The sequence below is a fragment of the Wasmannia auropunctata genome, unplaced genomic scaffold (assembly GCF_000956235.1).
Source record: "Wasmannia auropunctata unplaced genomic scaffold, wasmannia.A_1.0 LD317042.1, whole genome shotgun sequence".
Lineage (NCBI taxonomy): Eukaryota > Metazoa > Arthropoda > Insecta > Hymenoptera > Formicidae > Wasmannia > Wasmannia auropunctata.
The window spans coordinates 1-7,624 of record NW_012045848.1 but is presented as its reverse complement, the minus strand read 5'-3'; the positions used below and the strand labels follow the sequence as shown (position 1 = coordinate 7,624).

Here is a 7,624-nt window from a genome sequence, read left to right as displayed (position 1 = left end):
CTGCCGTGGATTCTTTTAAAGCTTGCTCTTGGTTTATTAAGCAAGATAAAAACTCGTCACGAAAAATATCGCTGATGATTATAGTGGTAAGAATGTATAATGCAAATTTAATATCTGAACTACACATAATAGTTACATATGTAGAACTGCGGTAGCCGAAAAATTGCGTACGTGAATATTGAATAAATCTAGTTTCACCAGTTGAAATTATTAGGTATAGAAGAGCAGAGATAGAAACACAATTTAATTCAGACTATTACTCGCGAATTTTTATTATATTTACTTTTATTTTTTTCACTGTATTTTTAATGTTGTGTAACGAAATTTGAAGAAAAAAAAATACTGAATAATGGTTACATAATATATTTAAAAGCAAAACTCAGTGTATGTGTATCATAACACATAAAAATAAAAATTTTTATTCAACTTAAAAATGCTTATCGTTATTTCTTTCTCCAAAAATTTTAATTTTTTAAAACTGTCTTTTTTCGTCGACTTCCTATATTGATAAACTTTAAAAAATTAGCTTTTTATACAAATTGAAAATCGTTAAATAATCTTTTAAGAATGAGTAAATTTAAAATATGCAAAATAATAAAATGTACAAAATCACGCAATAATTCACGTTTTAATTTTCATGTTTTATAATCCTTTGAATGATTCAAAAAATTAAATTTTAAAATCTCTATTTTTAAAGAATTATGTATTTTAATTAGCGTTACATGCGATGTAAAACTTTTATTGCTAATGCTGTCACTCATAATTTAATTCTGATAATGGATTTTCTACTTTTTATGTCAAAAATGTAGTTTATATTAGATGAGAGTATGAAATGGAAGTAACGCAGCGTTGCGCGTTGGACATATTTACATATTTACTTTAACTTCAATAATCGTTTTACGAAAAAAAAACTTTGACATTAACAATTCTCTTCAAAGGTATATATAATTCTGTTTTTGAAATACCTTTTTAAAACAATGCTTGTCAAAAATGATACATTCTAACTTGCAACAGATTTCTTCCAGAAATATGAAATGTGTCTTTAATGTCTGCGTGCAAATATTTGCAGAAACTCAGCTTTTCAGGTATGTCAGTTGAAAGTTATATGTGATGTGAAGTTCCAAAATATCATATGATAGCGTATATAGTAACAGAACAGTGCACAGAGAGAAATATTTCTACATATGAATATTCCATCTATTAATAAAATTTCAATAGTTTCTATATATTAAATTCAATATTTTTTATATATAAAATACAATGTTACATGAATTTGATTATCTTGACTATGTGTCTATGTATATATTTATTGTAACGCTGGCTTATTAAAAAAGTAGTGCTAGTATATGTATAATCAGTTTTTGCCATTATGCTAATGGAATTCGTATAATTAGGAGAACATACAAGTTATAAATAGTAGATGCCGAGGAAAAAAATGACAACGTGTATGCTTATTTCCCAAAGGTCCTCAGTTTTTTTTTATGATAAAGTGTTACTGATTTTATTTTGTAAATAAATTTTTGTAAGTAAGACAGCAGCACAAAGTTATAAAGCTGGAATATTAAAAAGAAAAAAATGAAAAGAAAACTATTGATCAAAGAATATGAAAATATTATAAAAAATTTTAAACAAGAAGTTACATAATAAAGCTGCAAAAAGAAATGTGCTGAGTCGTTACATTTACGAAAAATAACGCATTTAATGGAAATGCCGAGGGATCAACCACAACTAAAAAATGTACAGTGATTATTAATTATGACAATACAACACACTTTAACGCTAGCCATTGCTATTGTACTGCTAGTATTTTCGTATTGTCAGTACTACTATCTATTACCTCATTTACTGCCACAATTGCCAAGTATTGCTAATGTATTGCTATATATATTGCTAGCATTGCCTATTTTTATTAGAATTATTACTGTATTGCCGTTGCTGCAATATATTTCTAAAGAAATGTACATTGATTGCCATAGCAATTGAGCTCTCGGAAAATACCGTTACGTACTTCCGCTTCAATTTTTATGTCTAATGTACATAAAGTATCGCCTGTCAATATAAAATGAGATATCGGTATCTAATGATAAATGTGCAGTATTGACATATACAAGGTTATCACATGTACTTATGTATATTTATCTAAATTCTGCTTTATATCCTTATATTCAGATATATAATAATTTCGCGGAAACGATGAATGTTTATTCGTTACCATGTTACAACTAAGCGTTATCAATGCATAATACATAATTTTTTATATGTCTAATATAGCAACATTGATAGCTAGTGTTTATATATACATATGTACATGAAAAAACACATCTTTATACACCACAGTCTCTAGTTAAAGTGATCGTGAAACTTCGCGTTTCAAAGCACTGTTTGAAAATGAAATTACTCGTGAATATCCTGTTAGTAATTACGCTATCGATGCCTATTGTGATTCTACCTGCAATTTGTCAGGAAAATCCAATAATGATTTTACCATTCCCTCATCGTATGATGATATCGGCGCCGTATAGAAGTGGTTGCCCACCAGACCAGAGGAAAGATAAGCACGGAAAATGTCGTTTGAGCATTTAACACGCAAAGAAGGTATTTATTATGCAACGTAATTATAAAAGTGTAAAATGAGAAGTAAAAAGATCATGTTGTTCTAAAAATACACAGATCCGCATTTTGTTTACTTCCATTTTTCCTGCATTCTGCTTTCCTGTTTTTTTACCTACAAATGTGATGATTTCACATGCAAAATGTTTATTTCATCATTTATTTTACAATTTATATCATGAGCTTTTTTAGCGGCGGATCATTCTAGGTTTTAAGTATTCTTGACGTCAAAAATACTTAATTAATTTTTATACGTAGATGAGATTTTTATAGCAATCGTAGTTCCCTGGTTTTCAGAAATTTAAATTTTATCACCAACCAGATCCGTTCGCGTCGCGAGAAGGCTTACGTAATACGGAAGAATAAATAAGGAACTCGAGCGACGGACAAATAGATAGATTTCGTTTGGCTAGTACAATAAGAGTTAAGTTTGTGTGAATCAGACAAAAATTTTGAGACAGTCGAATATAAGCAGAATTTAAGAATATTTCATATAATTAGAAGAAAAGGCAGTTGTGCGCAAAATAGGAATAAAGTCTATTTGAGCATCGCGATCTGTCAAATTTTTTTATTGCCTCTCGAGTTTTGTGATATTGCTTAAAAATGAGATTTCTCCTACTGACAAGTGTGATATTGGCGACTATGATGATTGTACCTAGAGTTTGTCAAGAGAACATGAATAAACCGATACTTATAATACAACAAAACCCGAATGGGACCAATCCCACGTGGATACAACTGTTTATAAAGCCGGTTTATATAGTACCACAAGGCTACGCTGCCTACGTAATAAATGCTCCATTAAGAGCCAGCCCTTTACTTGCCTGCCCGATAGGCCATCGAAGTGATCGTTATGGAAAATGTCGTTATGTCATTTAACCTAACAAAGACGTGCAAGGTAAAGATAAAAAAAATAAAATAATACAACTATAAGCGAAAGAAGCCTTATCTGGCCAAAACGGATCTTGGGGCCCAATAATGTTTTTATGTGAATTTTAAACACATTTTTCAGTTCTACAAATTGCGCGCCGATTAATGTCAGACTCAAAACGCAATCCATAACTGAAGCTGGAATAGCAATACTACGAATTAAAAACGTAATTTAATATTTCGGCTTTAGTTAATGTGTTTCAAGTTCGATAGTAATCGGTGCGCAATCCGCAGAACTAAAAAATGTTTTTAAAATTCTACTTATAGAAATAATATTAGGCACCGAGGTTCGCTTTGGCCAAACAAGACTTCTTTCGTTCAGAAATGGAATAACTTTAATATTGAGTAACAAAATGTAATACCTAGATACAAGATGTCATCATATTTTTATCCATTTTGCTTCAGCCTCATGTTTAAGTGTAGTTATTGCGCAGAAGGAAATATCTATTTGCTACATTTTATCAAGACACGCGGTCTAACATGATCTCTTTCCAAACACACACACACACACACACACACACACACACACACACACACACACAAACGCGCGCGCAATAATTCTCCGCGCACGAGATAGATATTATTGCGTATCTTTTTCGGATTGACAGGCTTTTCGGGACATATTTGCTACGCGTTACAGCTATGTCCCATCAATAATCCTATTTTTCAAGCATCTTCTGACATATGAAAGTTGTACTTGACATAGGTGGATAACTAAATCTTCATATTGATTTTATCGTTTCTGCAAAAATGATTGTGGAATTTTATTAATAAATTTCTTTTTGACGACAGAAAAATTTGTACAATCAAAGAAATATAGATATTATAAATATTTAGAATGTTTAGAAACAGAGGAAATGCAAGCCTATCTATTTTTATTTATATCTTTCCTGTATATTTTTAATTTAATGATTTCTCACGGAATATTTATTCATTATGTGTGTAATAACTTGTTGTGTGTTACAAGTTATAAGTATTGTGTCTTTTGGGATACAATCATATTCTTTTTTAATTACACATATTTTAGCATATTAAGATAAATATTTCTTACGCATATAAATCTTTAACCGTTATCTATGTAAATCGTTTGTAGTCGCCAATATAACTTCTTAATATTCTCGACGAGACGATCGTCGAATTTCATTAATAACCGGTTTTGTTTGTAATAAGAAGGTTTGATCGAAAGAATATAAATACGGGTATCTACAACAGACACGTTACAGAATTTGTTTACCTGTTGGGACGTAAGAAATAACTTTGTGAATCAAGAGAAAAGTTATAACAATTCAAAAAAAATTAATAAAAACTGAAAAGTAAGACAGAAAAAGTCGACAAAAAGTTTGAAAAAGTGGGATGTTTAAATATCAGAAGAAATTAAGAATACAGTGTGCTTTTTTTTTAGAAGAAAAGAGGATTGAAAAGAAATAAGAATAAAATAAGATATTGGAAATACGTATAACAACAATATTTGAGAAATTTGATTTCTCGAATTTTTTTCTTATTTCCTGAATCTTGCAATATTGCAGGAAAATGAAATTTCTTGTGAAAATATTATTGGTGATTGTAATATTGGCGGCTATAATTCCACTTGATATGTGTCAGTATTATAAAATTAGTCCTTATCATATCATAACTGCTCCAATTAGAAGCCCTTGCCCGAGAGGTTACAGAAGAGTTAGCAGCAAGTGTCGTCGAATCATTTAAAATATAGAAATATAAGGTAATATTTAAAAGTATAATATTTTAAGTTCTAGTAGCGTTAAGTCTTTGAGTTAAATATCTTTTCATTATTGTATTAATACTTTTATGATATCATTTTTTCCTTGGTTAAACTTTTTATTCCATTGGAATACATCTAATTATTTATATCATATTTTCTTATAAAAATATATCCTAGAATAGCACATATTTTACTCAAGATACTTGCTTTTACGATCATGTTACAGAACCATATTATATTTTATTAAATAATATAATATTATTCTAATATAATTAATAATAATAATATAATAAACAACATATAAGTAATATATAAAATAATATTTATAATATCAAATAATATATAGTGTGCATACATTTCATTTTATTTATACACAACTTCATGATAACTTTTTTATAGAAAAAAATAGATTCAAGCACCAATATTAAACATATTTCTTATATTAAATATTCTTAAACTATTTTTTAAATCAATTTTCATATAGCAAAATATTTCTACGACACTATAATCAAGCTATACTATTTTTAAAATTGACTATTAGCTCCGCGGTGTGTTACAATTATGTTCCATTAATCTATTTTTGAAGTCTTTTCCTGATATATGAAGATTAGTATTTGACATGCGTGGGGTTAATAAATAATCGGGTAATTAAATCTTTATAGTGGTTTATCGTTTCTAGCGAACCAATCGTAGAATTTCGTCAATAAGATTGTTTCGATAATAAAAAGATTTGTGTACTCAAATAAACATCGATATTATAAATGTTTACAATGTCTACAGAAAAGGGAGATACGAGCATATCACATTTTATTTATCTTTCCTGTATTTGTTTATGGAATGTTTATTTATTACATCTTATATCTAGCTATGCGTTATAATTAAGTATCTTTCAAAATGCAATACTATTCTTATTTAATCATATTTGTTAGAATTTAGATTAATACTACTTATGCATACATTTGTAACATTTGTCGCCAGTATAACTTTTTCATTCTCGGAAACAATCGTCGAATTTCATCAATAACCAGCTTTTGAGCTTCATTCATAACAAAATTAAAATGACTTTATAGAAAGAATTATAAATCAGGTCTGTAACAGCTAACTTGTAGAATTAGTTTATGTGTTGGAGACAAATTTGTGAATTAGGAAAAAAATGATAATAATTCGAAAAAGTTAATAGAAACTAAAAAAATAGATAAATCTAATAACAAATGGGATATCTAAATGTAAGGAGGAATTGAGACTATTACATCTTTTATATAAAAAAAAAAGATTTAAAAAGAATAAAAAAATTAGGATATTAGAAATATATTTGCTTAATGAGATATTTGAGAAATTCAATAGATTTGCTAAACTTTTGCTTTTCGTTATTTTCAAATTTTATTAATTGCAGAAGAATGAAATTTCTTGTGAGGATATTGCTAATAATTGGAATATTGGCGATTATAATTTCATCTGTGAAACTTGTCAAATGTATTGAAGACGTATTCCACAAAGCATCATAATTGCTGCAAATAAATTTCTTTCTTGCCCAAATGGTCTACAAAGCATAAGCACAATAAATGTCGCCGAGTATAATTGCCAACATACAGAGATATAAGGTAATTATTAAAAATGTAAGAAATAAAATATCCAAATATCTAGCTATATAATAGAATTCACGTTAATCTTCTGTACTTTTTATCTATTTGTACTTTTCCTTTATTTTCGTATTCAGATGTAATTAGCTTACATATCAGCATATAATTATTTTCATTTTGTTTGCTATATTTTCGTCTATATAGAGATGTTATTCTACTATTTCAAATACATTAAAGTAAATAATTGTCAAGGTTGGATAAGTTAATCCTTTCTGTTAATTATGTTAAATTAAGTTAATGAGCTTCAGTTAAAATTAACTTAATTATGTTGCGTAAACTAAAACTAACCTAAATTAAATTTAAAATTAATAAAATTTATTACTTATATAAAATTGTAATGTTTTAGAATTAGATTACTGTAAACAAAAAAACAATTACAATATGTATTATATTATTTTTTTACTACATTTTTTTATACAAAAATGTATTTTTTCTTTAATTATTAAAAACTAACCAATAACAGTTAAAAAATTATACATAAAAATATTACATAAGAAATATAGATAAACATTATTAGGTAGATATTAATAATGATCATAACCGAATATCTGTAGATTGCATATTATTTAAATAAAACTTGAATTAACAAAACAGTACTTTTAAATAAATACAGTCGAACCTTGATAACTCGAATCTCAAGGAACTAGAAAAATTGTTCGAGTTATAGAGTTTTCGACTTATCGAAATTTGAGTAAAAGAGGGTTAATATATGAAAATTCGACTT

At 27.7% G+C, this 7,624-nt stretch overlaps 1 long non-coding RNA gene across 1 annotated transcript; it reads left to right on the top strand.

The window, feature by feature from the left end:
* The first annotated feature begins 2,294 nt into the window (after positions 1-2,294).
* LOC105460709 lies at positions 2,295-7,195 on the top strand. The gene is made up of 3 exons (XR_975865.1): positions 2,295-2,595; positions 5,187-5,260; positions 6,654-7,195. It is a non-coding gene; the product is annotated as an uncharacterized LOC105460709 (long non-coding RNA).
* Positions 7,196-7,624: the final 429 nt, after the last annotated feature.